Raw genomic sequence first — 16,217 nt, 5'->3', positions numbered from 1 at the left:
ATCGGAGACACGGGAAGGCGGTATGTCAGTGACACGTGGGTTGAGCACGCTGAAGAAGACATCGCGCAAACGCGCATCGCCACCAATACATCTCGCACGGTGCTCTTACGCACGCGCACGCTGCGTGACCTGTTGAAAGTTGCTCCTAAATAAATAAATATGCCGCCAAGGGCTGAGCCGAGTCAGTTCCCAGCAGAAACAAATGTTGGCGCTAAAACAGGACTGTTGTGTTAAGATGTTCAAATACCAAACCTATCGCAAGGAAATCAAGTCTGCATTAAGCACACACAGTAGGTGTGGTGAACATGCAAACAAACATACTCTGAAAATAATGTTACACGCATTGTCGTTGAAACTGATTGTCCTACACCAGAGACAACAGCCTTCTTTATAGCCTTGTCTCACCACCAGTGTTAGACCAAGGAACACCAAAAAGGCGAACAGTACAAGGGCAATGCAAGCATCAGTACACTTATAGCTCGGGGCTTTGAGCAGCTATATCGTGGGATACCTTTTTTGACATACGACACCGCAAACGACTCAATGGGGGATCGCGGAGCAGGGCAAGACCACCCCCCCTCTCCGCCGCATACCAGGCGAGGTAGTTAACATCTCATAGCCACCGTGATGTTGATGATGATCATGAGACACGCAAACTCCAAATATGCAGCAGCAGGCACCGTCATGGTTGGGTTCGAACCCACAACCTCCTGCATAACAAGCGAAGTAGTCGTGATGATGATGATGATCATTAGACACGCACACTCCAAATATGCAGCAGCAGGCATCGTCAGGTTTGGGATCGAACTCAGGACCTCCTACATACCAGGCGAGGTAGTTAACATCTCATAGCCACCGTGGCGATGATGATAGAGAGACACAGACCTCCTGTAGACCAGGCGAGGTAGTTAACATCTCATAGCCACCGTGGTGGCGATGATGATAGAGAGAGACACAGACCTCCTGTAGACCAGGCGAGGTAGTTAACATCTCATAGCCACCGTGGTGATGATGAGAGACACAGACCTCCTGTAGACCAGGCGAGGTAGTTAACATCTCATAGCCACCGTGGTGATGATGATAGAGAGAGACACAGACCTCCTGTAGACCAGGCGAGGTAGTTAACATCTCATAGCCACCGTGGTGGCGATGATGATAGAGAGAGACACAGACCTCCTGTAGACCAGGCGAGGTAGTTAACATCTCATAGCCACCGTGGTGATGATGAGAGACACAGACCTCCTGTAGACCGGGCGAGGTAGTTAACATCTCATAGCCACCGTGGTGATGATGATAGAGAGAGACACAGACCTCCTGTAGACCAGGCGAAGTAGTTAACATCTCATAGCCACCGTGGTGGTGATGATAGAGAGAGACACGCCATGCACGGCTGACCCACGCCGTGCCGGCCTTCAAGGAGCAGTGGGCGCTGGAGGAGGCCGTGTGCTCGGTGGCAGATGACGGTAGAGAGCTCTGTGCATGCAGATCTAAGCTACCCGTCGGAGGCCGTTTGACTGTGGGAAGGGCTGCGTGCAGATGCAGCACTTGTCGTAGTTATAAAAAAGAGAGAGAGAGGGAGAGCAAAATGGAGTAGGAAGAGAGGGGGCAGAGAGAGAGGGCGGGCAGAGGGGGGTAGAGAGAGAGGGAAGGGGTAAGGAGAGCAGAAAAAAAAGGAAAAATATTTTGTTGGGTATTTCATTTAAAGGGGGGGGGGATTTACATAAAGCAAAGCATAAAAAAACTAAATGATGACCAGAGCAAAATGCCGACTACACCGAGCATCTTCTGGTTACCTCTGATCGTAAAAGAGAGACAAGCAAACTCCAAATATACAGCAGCAGGCATCGTCAGGGCCGGGATCGAACCCACGACCTCCTGTAGACCAGGCGAGGTAGTCAACATCTCATAGCCACCGTGGTGATGATGGAGAGAGACACAGACCTCCTGTAGACCAGGCGAGGTAGTTAATATCTCCTAGCCACCGTGGTGATGATGAGAGAGACACAGACCTCCTGTATACCAGGCGAGGTAGTCAACATCTCATAGTCACCGTGATGATGGAGAGAGACACAGACCTCCTGTAGACCAGGCGAGGTAGTCAACATCTCCTAGCCACCGTGATGATGATGGAGAGAGACGCAGACCTCCTGTATACCAAGCGAGGTAGTTAACATCTCCAGGCGAGGTAGTCAACATCTCCTAGCCACCGTGATGATGATGAGAGAGAGAGACACAGACCTCCTGTATACCAAGCGAGGTAGTTAACATCTCCAGGCGAGGTAGTCAACATCTCCTAGCCACCGTGATGATGATGAGAGATACAGACCTCCTGTATACCCAGCGAGGTAGTTAACATCTCCAGGCGAGGTAGTTAACATCTCATAGCCACCGTGATGATGATGGAGAGAGACACAGACCTCCAGTAGGCCAGGGGAGGTAGTCAACATCTCATAGCCACCGTGATGATGATGAGAGAGAGAGACACAGACCTCCTGTAGACCAGGCGAGGTAGTCAACATCTCATAGCCACCGTGATGATGATGAGAGAGAGAGACAGACCTCCTGTAGACCAGGCAAGGTAGTTAACATCTCATAGCCCACTGTGATGAAGATGAGAGAGAGACACAGACCTCCTGTAGACCAGGCGAGGTAGTCAACATCTCCTAGCCACCGTGATGATGATGAGAGAGAGACACAGACCTCCTGTAGACCAGGCGAGGTAGTCAACATCTCATAGCCACCGTGATGATGAGAGAGAGAGAGACACAGACCTCCTGTAGACCAGGCGAGGTAGTTAACATCTCATAGCCACCGTGATGATGATGGAGAGAGACACAGACCTCCTGTAGGCCAGGCGAGGTAGTCAACATCTCATAGCCACCGTGATGATGATGAGAGAGAGAGAGAGACGCAAACTCCAAATCTACAGCAGCAGGCATCGTCAGGGTCGGGATCGAACTCAGGTAGAGCGGCTGACCTGCAGCGCCAATCGTCTCCAACGAGGACTACCACCGACTCAACACGATGACCGAGTGAGTGCATTTCGAAATCTGCATTCATACTGCGGGAGGAGAAATCCGACGAGCTATAAAGCTCTTGTTCACAGACGTTCCAGTGAGCCGCGGGTGACAGCAACAACAACAACTACTCACAAACACGTTTCCCACCTGATGATGATTGCTTGTCCTCTTGGTTCTTTCGGCAAAGTCACCACGTTTGAATGAGAATAAAACAACAAAACAAAATAAGACGATAAAATTCTCACGACGTTTCGGCCACAACACAAGTGGCCTTCTTCAGGTGAAGGAACGGGAAGACAGCGCTTGAATGAACGCTGCTAAGATTCGCAGCGTCTTTTAGGCTGGGTGTGAGAGGTACAGAGCGCCTTGACAAAGGAGTTTACATACCAAACGGGAGAATTTAGCGTTGAAATAGCTGTGTTAAAGTGTTGGATCGGCAGGGTGTTAAAGTCAGAAATTAGCATGCAACCGGGAGATCAGCGTGATGTTAATGTGAGGGATTAGCATGCGACTGGTCACGGAAATATCTTTGTTAAAGTCAAAGTCAATCCACTGCTGGTCAATGCAGCAGTGGATTGACCATGGATGATGATGGATGATGAGGATGATGATGGATGTAACTTTTCTCAAAGTCGCGTTCAGTCTACAACTGGCTGCACGCGCGCCGTTTACAGTGCGTTGTGCGTACAGCAGACACAGCGCGTACTGTATGCAATATAGTACAGTGCGCGCGGCGTGTACAGTGCGCGTTGTGCGTACTGTATGCAATATAGTACAGTGCGCGCGGCGTACTGTATGCAATATAGTACAGTGCGCGCGGCGTACTGTGTGCAATATAGTACAGTGCGCGCGGCGTGCTGTATGCAATATAGTACAGTGCGCGCGGCGTACTGTATGCAATATAGTACAGTGCGCGCGGCGTACTGTATGCAATATAGTACAGTGCGCGCGGCGTGCTGTATGCAATATAGTACAGTGCGCGCGGCGTGCTGTATGCACTATAGTACAGTGCGCGCGGCGTACTGTATGCAATATAGTACAGTGCGCGCGGCGTACTGTATGCAATATAGTACAGTGCGCGCGGCGTACTGTATGCAATATAGTACAGTGCGCGCGGCGTGTACGGTGCGCGCGGCGTGTACAGTGTAAAAAATAACCTCACGGCGTTGTGTCGGCGCAGGGCCCAGGAGATACGCGCGGACGAGAGAGGCGCCTCTTTGTCGCCTCCTCGCCTTCTATCATCCAGCGCCGCCGAACGGGACAGCGCAACTCTCTCGCCAACTCTCTCGCGACTTCTCGAGGCAGCGAGACACACAGAGACAGAGACACACACACAGAGAGTCAGAGACACACAGAGAGACACAGAGAGAGAGAGTCAGAGACACAGAGAGAGACAGAGAGAGACACAGAGAGAGAGAGAGTCAGAGACACACAGAGAGACAGAGAGAGAGTCAGAGAGAGACACAGAGAGAGAGAGTCAGAGACACACAGAGAGACACAGAGAGACACACAGAGAGAGAGTCAGAGACACACAGAGAGACAGAGAGAGAGAGAGTCAGAGAGAGACAGAGACACACAGAGAGAGAGTCAGAGACACACAGAGAGACACACACAGAGACAGAGAATCAGAGAGACACAGAGAGACACAGAGAGAGAGAGTCAGAGGCACACAGAGAGACAGAGAGAGAGTCAGAGAGAGACAGAGACACACAGAGAGAGAGTCAGAGACACACAGAGAGACAGATAGAGAGTCAAGAGACACACAGAGAGACACACAGAGAAGGAGACAGAGAGACACACACAGAGACACACACAGAGAGACAGAGAGAGAGAGAGACACAGAGAGACAGAGACACACAGAGACACAGAGAGACACACAGAGAGACAGAGACACACACAGAGAGACAGAGAGATACACAGAGAGACACAGAGAAGGAGACATACAGAGAGACACACAGAGAGACAGAGACACACAGAGAGACAGAGACACACAGAGAGACACAGAGAGACAGAGAGAGAAAGAAAGAGAGAGTCAGAGACACACAGAGAGACACGCAGAGAGACACACAGAGGAGACAGACAGAGAGACACACACAGAGACACACACAGAGAGACAGAGACACAGAGAGACAGAGACACACAGAGAGACAGAGACACACAGAGAGACACAGAGAGACACAGAGAGACAGACAGAGACACACGCAGAGACAGAGACACACAGAGAGACAGAGACACACAGAGAGGCAGAGACACACAGAGACACACACAGAGACACAGAGACAGAGACACACAGACAGAGAGACAGACACACACACAGAGACACACACAGAGACACACACAGAGACACACACAGACAGAGACACACAGAGACAGATACAGAGACACAGACACACAGAGACACACACAGAGAGACTGGGCACCTGAACCGACGAGCGAGCGAGTGGTCGCGCTGTGGAGGCGGCAGCGCCCTCGTGGCCGGGCGCTCGCGATTGGCCAGAGAGGGTGAGCCACGTGACGAGGCGGCAGCCGCCACCAAAGACAAAGGGGGCCCGCGTAGCCTGCAACAAGCTGTAGGGGCAAGTGCTGTAGGCAAAGACAAAGATCCCCCGCGTAGCCTGTAACAGGCTGTAGGGGCAAGTGCTGTAGGCAAAGACAAAGATCCCCCGCGTAGCCTGTAACAGGCTGTAGGGGCAAGTGCTGTAGACAAAGACAAAGATCCCTGCGTAGCCTGCAACAGGCTGTAGGGGCAAGTGCTGTAGGCAAAGACAAAGATCCCCCGCGTAGCCTGTAACAGGCTGTAGGGGCAAGTGCTGTAGGCAAAGACAAAGATCCCCCGCGTAGCCTGCAACAGGCTGTAGGGGCAAGTGCTGTAGGCAAAGACAAAGATCCCCCGCGTAGCCTGCAACAGGCTGTAGGGGCAAGTGCTGTAGGCAAAGACAAAGATCCCCCGCGTAGCCTGTAACAGGCTGTAGGGGCAAGTGCTGTAGGCAAAGACAAAGATCCCCCGCGTAGCCTGTAACAGGCTGTAGGGGCAAGTGCTGTAGGCAAAGACAAAGATCCCCCGCGTAGCCTGTAACAGGCTGTAGGGGCAAGTGCTGTAGGCAAAGACAAAGATCCCCCGTGTAGCCTGTAACAGGCTGTAGGGGCAAGTGCTGTTCGCGAGCAGCGCCTTTTAAGGTCGGCACGGCACATGGTGGGGGTGGGTGGCCAGCAGCGCGCACGCCCGGCCGCCTTTGTCTCCCCAGTGGTGATGTTTACTACACACCGCACCAGGTACTCATTTGAGGCTGAGTCGATCTAGGGGAGGCCCAGGATTGGTTCAAGATAATCACCGTCACTGGTAGCGCGCAGTGCGCTAACCGTTGCGCCACCGCTCCTCCACCGATACCAACACCACAGAGACGTCACCACGGCGTCTGTGCCAGGTGTTGTGTATGACCCTTTTCCAAAATTGATATTTACTAGAATATTTGCGTTATATATATTTTTTAACAAACAAAAAAAATAATCAATAAAACCCGTAAGCCAGGCACACGAAAAACCAGATGTCGATCATAAACAGACCATTAAAAAATAAAGAAATAATAAAACTCTCGAGGCGAGGATGTTAGCAGCTATCTGCGAAGATCTTCAGATGAACAAGAGTTTGATGTGCCCTAAGGGAGGTCACGCAGAGGGAAGCCCTCTGCAAGCCAGACACGAGGACGCCCACGGGTTAAACCATATATATATTTTTTCCTTTGTCATTAAAACAACGGTTCAAATTTAAAATGCAATAACAAGAATAAGCTAAAGTTAGCGGTCCTCGCGCTCACTCCAATCAAGACCAGGCCACCAGATACATCAGTGAATTATTATCCAATAATTAATTCGCTATCAAATGATTTTCACCTTTAATACTTTTACTGTTAAAACAAAGCTTGGAGACAAAATACCGAGTCACATCAAAGGTTATCGAGAAGGAATGAGGCGAACGGGCAAACTTACGAAAGAGTTTAAACAATATCCCAAGCAACCCCGACCACCTTTGTCTCTCTCACAGCGCGGAGAAGCAGGAATTACACCTTATCACAAGGGGCCATCTGGAAATGCCAGCCGGGTTTGATGAGGAGACACACCCCACCCCACACACGGCAACCAGGCAAACAAAGTTTTAAAGGAAATTGCAATATAACATTAATAATAACGTGCTGAAATTTGAGGCTTAAAGGCCGTGATCTGAACGTGGCTCTTTCACTCCAGCGCTGTCCTACCAGACAGTCTCGCCCCTTCACCTGATGAAGGCCGCTTGTGTTGTGGCCGAAACGTCGTGAGAATATTATTGTGTTATTTTATTTTATCAATTTATTATTTTATTCTCATTCTACGTGACTTTACCGAAAGAACCAAAGAAGAATAATAACGTGTTAACCTTAAACGATATTCCATTATAGAACCTTACAGAACCAAGGGATATGGATTCCAACAATCTGGAAACGGACCTCTTAAACTCAGGATGAAAATTATTTTTCTTTCTAATAACTCCATCATATCAATGCGAACCTCGGTAAACCCAAGAGGGGTGTCGGGAGGACGTAGTTACAAACACGAGTCTTGGCGAACATGGGACCAAATTGTATTTGAGAAATATAAAGTCGAAAGTATAAAGAGATAGGTACTCCCGACCACCTTTGTCTCTCCCGAAGAGCGCGAGAGAGGAATTTCACGCCAGGGCAAACAGATCGTTATCGCAGGAGCCATCTGTACACACACACACGAACTCACACACACAGACCCCGCCCGCCCCCCTTTTCCACTGCGCAGAGAGAATTGTCTTTGAATATAACGGTCAGCCGGATTTTCAAAAGTCAGTGAAGTTAAGTCAAGAGTCAGACAGATCAGCGAGTCAAGACGTCCACAGGACGAGCAGTCGCATGGAGCGGCTGGCTCCGAGCCTCGCTGAGTCGCGATGTATCAACAAAAGTGAGTCATACAGCAGTGGAGGAAACCTGCTGTCAGCGAATCAGCACGCATCTTCAAGGAGAGGGAGCGCGGCCAGCAACGCCAAGCAAGAGCGTGCAGCAGCTCAGCCAGCAGTGGAGAGAAACTGCCGTCAGCGAACCAGCACGGGCGCGTTCGCACATCTTCAAGGAGAGGGAGCGCGCGCCACCAGCGTGCCATCAGCACCAGCACCAGCGCGTGCCAACAGCGCGCCACCAGCGTGCCACCAGCACCAGCGCGTGCCACCAGCGTGCCACCAGCATCAGCACCAGCGCGTGCCAGCAGCGCGCCACCAGCGTGCCACCAGCACCAGCGCGTGCCAACAGCGTGCCACCAGCGTGCCACCAGCGTGCCACCAGCACCAGCGCGTGCCAACAGCGTGCCACCAGCGTGCCACAGCGCGCAACTTCGCGGCACCAGCGCTGAGAGGGCAACGGCCCCGCACTCAACACCCATCATCGGCGCGACGACGGCGAGCGTCGCGCTGACTCATCCAGCCAGCGGTGGACGGAAACTGGCAGCCGGTCGTATGCCCAAACCCCTCCTCCACACTCTCCCCCTCACTCCTCCACCGCGCCGCAACACACAGGAAACACATTTTGGACACAAGAGATGCTAACCTCGGCGTCTGCTTTACGCAAGGAATTGAACCAGTCATAAAGAAGACACACGATACGCATATCGGGATAATCAAGAAGGGTTGCCACTCCAAGGTGGTGCATTAAAAACCAATTCATAAAGGAAAATACTGCTGTCATTGAGTTGCATAATAACCAATCGTCCTGTTAACAACGTGATAAGAATTGACTTGAAGGTCTATGAATGGATGTGGTACTGTGTGGGCAATGTTTAAATACGAATTTACATTATAAGGTTAAGGTTTTGATAGAATAGTTCGCTTGTTTTTAATCTCTCTCTCAACAACCGATTGTGTTACGCGTCGGGAATTAACCACAGGTGCCGCTATCGAGGTGAAACAACGCAATCGTGATGGTATCATGTTAACGCTGTGTTGAAATTCCAAGGTCGAGAGTTTTCATATTATCCAAAAATTAAAGTTAGCTAGAGAATAAAATTGATTAAAGCATAAAGGTTGCGTGTGATTCTTCCTGAAATTCTGCATAATATTGTTCTGCGTATGAGATCTGAATCCTGGGGACCTATCATAAGCACACTATCACCACACATAATCCATAACACACAATTCATAATGTTCAATCGAGAGTAATCGTATCCTTATCGATAATACGGAATTAAATAGCAGAGTCGAATCGACTCCCTCTCATTCATGCTCACAACACCTACAGAACTGCATACGATTAATTGCGTTGTTCCAATTCATAACACAATCCTCGTCACCGAGGCTCAACCTGATAATCCATAATGACCTTCATTATCATAACCACGCCCACTCGCATAAATTAATACGATTATCTCTCGAATCAGCATAATTTATGCGCATAATTACACCGATTAACATAATTTCGAATAAATTACGCAAATTTCAAATTTCATTTAGTTTTCATTATTTTCATCAATTTTCATAACACCTATATATACAACACAGGCTAGGTGCACTTTCAGGCTATCACGTGAAGCGTTGAAGGCTCGCTGACAGGAGGTCCCGGGACAGACCCTGCAGGTGCCATGGGTTGGCTGAGATGACTGGCAGATGCACCACCACCACCAGCTGTACTCCTACTGTGCCAGGCTAGGTGCAGGAGGTCTCGGGACAGACCCTGCAGGTGCCATGGTTCGACTGACTGAGATGGCCGGTAGATGCACCACCAGCTGTACCCCTACTGTGCCAGGCTAGGTGCAGGTCTCGGGACAGACCCTGCAGGTGCCATGGTTCGACTGACTGAGATGACCACTGGTAGATGCACCACCAGCTGTACCCCTACTGTGCCAGGCTAGGTGCAGGTCACGGGACAGACCCTGCAGGTGCCATGGGTCGACTGACTGAGATGACCACTGGTAGATGCACCACCACCAGCTGTACCCCTACTGTGCCAGGCTAGGTGCAGGAGGTCTCGGGACAGACCCTGCAGGTGGTACCATGGGTTGACTGAGATGACCGGTGGATGCACCACCACCAGCTGTACCCACCTACTGTGCCAACTCGCTGTGTTTTAGCCGCCCGGCGCTCCGCTCGTTGTTGTGAGCGTCGCTCCTCCGCCCTCCGTTGTTGTTGGAGGGCGACTGCCTCCAACCGCCCAGCAGCGGCAGCAGCAGCAGCAGCAGCGTCCTTCACGAGCCTCCTCCACCGAGGCCGATCTTGACACCGCTGGTACCGCTCATCGGCTCCCCCACCACCACCACCACCACGTGCATTGCACAACCAACTCACCAACTCAACCGCATGCTCGTGGTACTAGGTTAACAGGCGACGTTTCGGTCCATGGGCCTTTTTCATAACCCCCCCCCCGCCCACGTAAAAAAATATGCTCTGAAGAAGGCTCATCTACCGAAACGTCAATGACACAGTATCAATGTAAAGGCCCCCGACACTCACACACACGCGACGGTGTTGTTGTTGACACGCGCCGTGTTTAGTTGTTGTTGTTGTTCTTGTGCAGCAGCAACAGCAGCAGCAACATCACCACCAACATCATTTTATAAAGACAAAAATTACTCATCGTCATCACGGGGTCATGCTCAACTCACTGCTCGATCACGCCGACGATGATGCGAACAATGCACTCCGCAGCAGGTTGAAGTCATCTGCATACATCATCAGGGCGTTAATGTTTGCACGTTCACCACAAATACCGTGTGTGTACTTAATGCAGCACAACTTGATTCCTTGCAAAAATGTCTCTATTTGGTGTTTGAACATCTTAACACGACTCCTGTTTATTGCCAGAGAGGGTACAATGACTACAATCTATTCTTACTTTTTCATACTTAAAAGTATTCTTCATGATAAACGTTTTTGGGTTAGATCGCGTTATTTATAAATGTGTCGTGACCCTCCACCACCCGACACGGCCAATCAGTAAAAAAGTGTCACGTTGACGAAAGACAAAATAGTTCACTACTCTTTGGTTTCTTTCGGTTAAAGTCACGTGGTTATAAAATAAAACAAATCACGACGTTTCGATCGCAACACAAGCCACCGTCATCAGGTGTGAAACAAACACAGCCGGAGAACTGCTGACATAGGAGTAAGAGCTACTGCAACAGAAGTTTATATCGGATTTTGGTGGGCTTAACCCAAGGGTAAGTGGGCGGAGCTAGAGAAGGAATTTGTACGTAAAAGTGAGAGATTAGCACGTCAATGTGAGAAGGTCCCAGCCACCGGAGGTGGTGGGAATCCTGTGCCTGGGCTGCCTCACCCAAGGGTAAGTGGGCGGAGCTAGAGAAGGAATTTGTACGTAAATGTAAAAGTGAGAGATTAGCATGTCAATGTGGGATGGTCCCAGCCACCGGAGGTGGTGGGAATCGTGTGCCTGGGCTGCCTCACCCAAGGGTAAGTGGGCGGAGCTAGAGAAGGAATTTGTACGTAAATGTAAAAGTGAGAGATTAGCATGTCAATGTGGGATGGTCCCAGCCACCGGAGGTGGTGGGAATCCTGTGCCTGGGCTGCCTCACCCAAGGGTAAGTGGGCGGAGCTAGAGAAGGAATTTGTACGTAAATGTAAAAGTGAGAGATTAGCATGTCAATGTGGGATGGTCCCAGCCACCGGAGGTGGTGGGAATCCTGTGCCTGGGCTGCCTCACCCAAGGGTAAGTGGGCGGAGCTAGAGAAGGAATTTGTACGTAAATGTAAAAGTGAGAGATTAGCATGTCAATGTGGGATGGTCCCAGCCACCTGAGGTGGAGGGGATCCTGTGCCGGGGCTGCCTCAGATATTTAGCCTGGCGATGTACTCGGAGAGTCAAAAATAACAGCTGAAACAGGCAGGTGGGATGTAAACATCACAGGCAGTTAAGACTTTACTTGGTTAATAACGTCCTTCCAATGATTGCTCAGTTTGTATCCATCTTCTCGGTTAAAATTATGTCTATGTCTATATATATCTGGATGGCTTCATGAACAAACCTTTGATAGTAGCCCGAAGGTTTGCAGAGCACCTTGGTCTCGGAAAAAACAATATCATGAGAGCCCACAGCATTATAGCAATGGTCAGCCACGGCAGAGGTATTGGTTCTGCCATGTTTCAGATCTGCCTTGTGCTCGCGAACACGGTCCGATACATGACGTTTCGTTTCCCCAATGTAACAATCACCGCAGGTGCAACTTAGTTTGTAGACTCCAGGATATTGCATGTCAGGAATGACATCCTTCACAGATGGGATCAGATCACGGATTTTGTGTACTGTACTGAATCGGACTTCGATCTTGTGTTTGTTTAAGATTTTGGAAATCTTTTCGGTGACGCCTGCTATTTATGGTAACGTGATGGTTTTGATCGGCGTCTCGGGGGGTAATTTCTCCATGGTTGGAGAAACAGCTTTGCGGATAATGCGGTCCGAATATCCATTCATCTTAAGGGCCTGGTGTACGTGTTCCAGTTCACTGGCTAAGTGGTGTTGGTCAGAAATGCAGTGGGCGCTATGGTGTAGTGTTTTGATGAGGGAATTCTTCTGTGCCGGATGGTGGTGGGAATCAGGTTTCAGATAGGAATCTGTGTGGGTGGCTTTCCTGTCGACAGAGTGTCCCAAGGTGCCATCAGGTCTCTTCTCAAACAAAACATCCAGGAATGGTAGCTTGCCATCCTTCTCCACTTCCATGGTGAATTTGATGGATGGGTGTATGGAATTAATGTGGTTGAGAAATTGGTTCAATGCTGGCAGGCCATGTGGCCAAATAACGAAAGTGTCATCCACATGGCAGTACCTTCATTTTGCTTGTAGAAAGTACCATTCCAGGTGAAGTAAGTGTTGGTAAGGCAGTGCATAACCAGAGTAGGAACATCAGGATTCAGTCCATGTTGGACTAAATGTTTGCTTATTGCTACGGTGTCAGGCACAGGAATCTTGGTGAACAGAAAACTACATAAAAGCTGATGAGAAAATAATCTGGGGACAGTGAAATGCCCTTGATTAGAGAGACCAAGTGAGCTGAGTTGTGTACTGCTGAGGTAGTCTTGCCAGTGAATGGAAGCAAGGTATCAGACAGAAAACGGGCCAGCTTGTAGGTAGGTGAGTTGATAGTGGAAACGATGGACCGAAGTGGAGTGCCTTCTTTATGGATCTTGGGAAGACCATAGAATCCGGGTGGTCTAGAAGCAGAAGGTTTTAGGGAGAGCCGTTTGACTGGTTCGATAAGAGAAGTCGAACTGGAAATGATATTTTGGTTTTTGTAGTCAGGCTGTTAGTAGGATCTTTGTTGATTTTGGTGTAGCTGCCATCATTAAGAAGGTCCTGGATTTTGTTGTTGTATGTGGTTTTATCCATGATGACAGTGGCATTGCCCTTGTCGGCCGAGAGGATGACTATGTCATCCCTCAGTTTAACACGTAGGCTTTCGCGACCAATATTATTCATAATAAAGGTTTTTGGGTTAGATCGCGTTTATTTATAAATGTGTCGTAACCCTCCACCACCCGACACGGCCAATCAGCAAAAAAGTGTCACGTTGACAAAAGACAAATAATTCACTACTTCAGCCCACCGGTGTGTTGAAGAGTTAAGAAGAGTTAACTGTAAATGTGGATTAACTCTTCAACACACCGGTGGGCTGAAGTAGTGAATTATTTGTCTTTTGTCAACGTGACACTTTTTTGCTGATTGGCCGTGTCGGGTGGTGGAGGGTTACGACACATTTATAAATAAACGCGATCTAACCCAAAAACCTTTATTATGAATATGTCATCCCTCTTTTTCAATTTTGCGAGTTCAGAGCGCTCGTCTTTGCTAATGTTACTAATGGGTTTCTTAGCATTTTTAAGGATGGTGGCAATTTCAGCTCTAGCAACATATCCCAGTAGATAATATAATTTTCCCAGGTCGACGTAGCCCTCAAAGGCTTGGGACGCATCCCGACAGACGTTGCTAGATCTGAAATTGCCGCCATCCTTAAAAATGCTAAGAAACCAATTTGCAACATTACCAAGACGAGCGCTTTGAACTCGCAAAATTTAAAAAGAGGGATGACATATCTTCTTGGTTCTTTCAGTAAAGTCACGTAGAATGGAAATAAAATAATGAGGGAGGGGGCTGGGAACACAAAGCAAAAAAGGGGCAATTACGATGCTAAGGGGCAATTACGATGCTATATATTGCCTTATGAGTTATGTTAAACATTACAATGTTATACTATTAATTAATATACTACATATTATAAACCATAGCATTAGCCGTGGTGTGAGAGGTATTAAGAGGCAATGCCAGCGAAAGGGCTGCGGTCTGAAGGTCACCGTAAAATACAATCAATTAAGAACCGAAATGGTTTAAAACATCTTTCCAATGGTTACTAAGCCAGAATCCATCTTCTCGGTTGAAATTGTCTCTGTGCTTGTATATGTGGATGGCCTCATGAACGAATCTCTCATGGTAGCCGGATGGCATGCAAAGAAAGTCTTGGAGCAGTCAATGTCATGTGAGCCCACTGAATTATAACAGTGATCTGCCACGGCTGAGGAGTTCGTCCTACCGTGTTTCAAGTCTGCTTTATGTTCACGGATGCGGTCCGAGATGTCGTTTGGTTTCTCCAATGTAGCTGCTACCACAGAGGGACTTTAGTTTGTAAACGCCCGGGTACTGTATGTCTGGAACCACATCTTTTACAGATGGAACTAGATCACGGATTTTATGTACTGTGTTGAATCGGACCTGGATCTTGTGTTTATTCAGGATTTTGGAGATCTTTTTTGTGACCCCGCAATGTAGGATAAGGTGATGGTTTTGAATGGTTCCTCAAGAGGATCCTTCTTTATGACTGGAGTGATGGCTTTGCGGATTGTGTAGTCGGAGTAACCATTAGCCTTCAGAGCTTGGTGTACGTGTTTGAGTTCACTGGTAAAGTGATCCTGGTCGGAAATGAATTGGGCTCTATGGTATAGAGTCTTGATGAGGGAATTCTTCTGGAATGGATGGTGGTGGGAATTCGGTTTTAAGTAAGCATCAGTATGGGTAGCTTTCCTGTAGACAGAGTGGTTCATTGAACCATCAGGTCTCCTTTTAATTAAAACATCCAAAAAGTGTAGCTTGCCTTCTTTTTCGACCTCCATGGTAAATTTGATGGCTGGGTGTATGGAATTGATGTGGTCGAGGAATTGGTCTAGAGCAGGTCGGCCATGTGGCCAGATGACAAAGGTGTCATCCACGTACCTCTTCCATAAGGTTGGGCATAGAGTGGCAGTCTGGATGGCGTCAGTTTCAAATTTTTCCATGAACACGTTGGCTACAACTGGAGATAGGGGGGAACCCATTCGGGTGCCCTCAGTTTGTTTGTAGAAAGTTCCATTCCAGGTGAAGTATGTGTTGGTTAAGCAATGTCTCACCAGAGGGGGTACCTCTGTATGCAGTCCTTGATGAACCAAGTCTTCAATGATTGCGATGGTATCAGGTACCGGAACTTTGGTAAATAAGGAATCCACATCAAAGCTGACAAGCAGGTCGTTTGGGGACAGGGAAATACCCTTGATTGTCGATACCAGGTGAGTGGAGTTTAGTACCGCAGAGGTGGTTTTTCCAGTGAAAGGTCGTAGGATATCAGACAGAAAACGAGCCAGTTTGTAGGTGGGGGAGTTGATAGTGGAGACAATGGGACGAAGGGGTATATCTTCTTTGTGTATCTTTGGAAGGCCATATAATCTTGGTGGTCTGGCCGCAGAAGGTTTCAACGAGAACTGTTTGGTCTGATCAATTAATGCTGTTGAATCAGAGATGAATTTGTTCGTTTTGGTAACCAGGCTGTTGGTGGTGTCTCTTCTTATTTTTGTATAGCTGCCATCGTTGAGCAGTTCCTGAATTTTGTTGTTATATTTTATTTTGTCCTTGATGACAGTGGCATTGCCCTTGTCGGCTGAGAGGATGACAATGTCATCTCTTTTTTAATTGAGATAATTCAAAGAACTCATCTCTGCTGATGTTGCTAAGTGGCATCTTAGCATTTTTGAGGGTTGCAGCGACTTCAGATCTTGCTACGTCTGCAGCGATGTGATCCAGGCCCTTGAGTGCAACGTCGACATGGGATAATGATATCATTAACTTGTATGTGTCTCGGTGTGACAGCAAAGTTTAGCCCTTTAGCTAAAACGGATTTCAGA

At 48.6% G+C, this 16,217-nt stretch overlaps 1 protein-coding gene across 6 annotated transcripts in view; it reads right to left on the bottom strand.

Moving 5' to 3' along the window:
• Positions 1-5,738, bottom strand: part of LOC142907064 (putative helicase senataxin) — a 108,262-nt gene extending 102,524 nt beyond the window's left edge. For 2 of the 6 annotated variants that reach the window (XM_076056001.1, XM_076056003.1), the window contains exons 1-3: positions 5,441-5,738; positions 4,178-4,312; positions 3,168-3,195 (exon numbers count right to left, since the gene is read on the bottom strand). The gene's annotated coding sequence lies outside the window, so the exon portion shown is untranslated. The other 4 variants (XM_076055999.1, XM_076056000.1, XM_076056004.1 and 1 more) reach the window with 3 other exon arrangements.
• Between the last annotated feature and the right edge of the window lie 10,479 nt (positions 5,739-16,217).

The sequence above is a fragment of the Petromyzon marinus genome, chromosome 74 (genome assembly GCF_048934315.1).
Source record: "Petromyzon marinus isolate PM22_M1 ecotype Great Lakes invasive population chromosome 74, UKy_Petmar_22M1.pri1.0, whole genome shotgun sequence".
NCBI classification, from domain to species: Eukaryota; Metazoa; Chordata; class Hyperoartia; order Petromyzontiformes; family Petromyzontidae; genus Petromyzon; species Petromyzon marinus.
Note: the sequence above shows the minus strand (reverse complement) of the source record. Positions and strands in the feature narration are given on the sequence as shown.